The following is a 1,393-nucleotide window of genomic DNA, read 5'->3' on the forward strand; positions in this document are numbered from 1 at the left end:
AAGTGGGGACAGGTGTGGGAGGACAAAGGAAGAAGCCCGATGAAGGGAGTGGCTGGTGGAGCCACTGGGCTCTCCTGGAGGGACCAGAGCTATGGGACGGGGCAGGCTGGTGGCAGGGGAATGAGAAGAAGCAGCACCCCGAGGCCGGGCAGTCTACACACTCTCCTGACTGAGATGGGACGGGAGTGTCGCTGAAGGATTTTCAGCAGGAAAACGGCACGGACCGCTCTGTACATTGAAAGCATGTCTCTGGAGGAATAAATAGTACAGAAAACCAGAGGATTTTATATGTACTAAGATCTAGCTCTTATAAAAGTTTAATATACTATAAAGATGGCATTACAAATCAATACGGAAAGAAGGAATTAGTCATTGGTGCTGAGACGACTGGTTAGTTATTTGGGGAGAAAAAATCAAGTTGGCTTCTCAAGATCATAAACCAAAATAAAATCCAGATGGAGTAAAGAAGCAAATGCAAAAGAATGATAATAATAAAGCTCCAAAACAAGCAGGAACTCAGCAGAGGTAAATACCTATCCGATTTCTGGATGAGACAAAGCCTTCTAAGCACCAAACGACGAAAGAGATCTGCGAGATTGATAGATTTGACTATATTCAATTAAAACCTCAGGGCATCGGATGTCATAAACAGAATTTAAAAGCTCACACACCGAGGAAGAATATTCGCAACACTCATGATGAGCCATTGATCGATATCCTTCATATATAAAAAGTCCTTAAAAACAAACAAGAAAAGAGGCACTCACTCTGACGAAGAACAAAAGACATTTGTATGAGAGGCGAAGCACACGTCCAATAAATGTATGGAAAACGTTTACCTGTATAGCTAAGGATACATGAAGATATACACAGAAAACACTGTGTTTCAAAAGCTTACCAAACTTAGGAAGTTTTTTTTTTTTTTTTGGTGAGAATGCAGAAAAATGGGTACTCATCCTGGCGGGGCTGTAAACTGGCCTGACTACTAGGAAAAAAATCTGGTAACAGCAGAAGCCCTGAAGATGTTCTCACCCTTTGCTACAATAATTCCACTTATAGAAATCTATTCTGAGGAAATCATCAGAGACATCAGTAAAAGTTCACAGAGGCGAGTTACACCGCAACACGTTAACGCTAAAACACGGGAAGCAATTCAATACCTCAAAAAAAGAAAAGTAAGCAAATAAGTTATGGTATAGTCACGTGAATATTATAGAGCAATTAAAATCAAGTTTCCAAAGAATATTTAAGAACATGAGAAAACCCTAGAAGTAGAACCTCCAGAAGCCGGCGGAGCTAAGAAGAGACACGAAACAGAGACCCACCTCGCCAAAGCTCCCCAGACCCAAGCCGCCCCCGGAGAGCCACTCGGGGTGGCAATGGTCCCAAGAGG

This window comes from Pteropus vampyrus, unplaced genomic scaffold (genome assembly GCF_000151845.1).
Source record: "Pteropus vampyrus isolate Shadow unplaced genomic scaffold, Pvam_2.0 Scaffold430, whole genome shotgun sequence".
NCBI classification, from domain to species: Eukaryota; Metazoa; Chordata; class Mammalia; order Chiroptera; family Pteropodidae; genus Pteropus; species Pteropus vampyrus.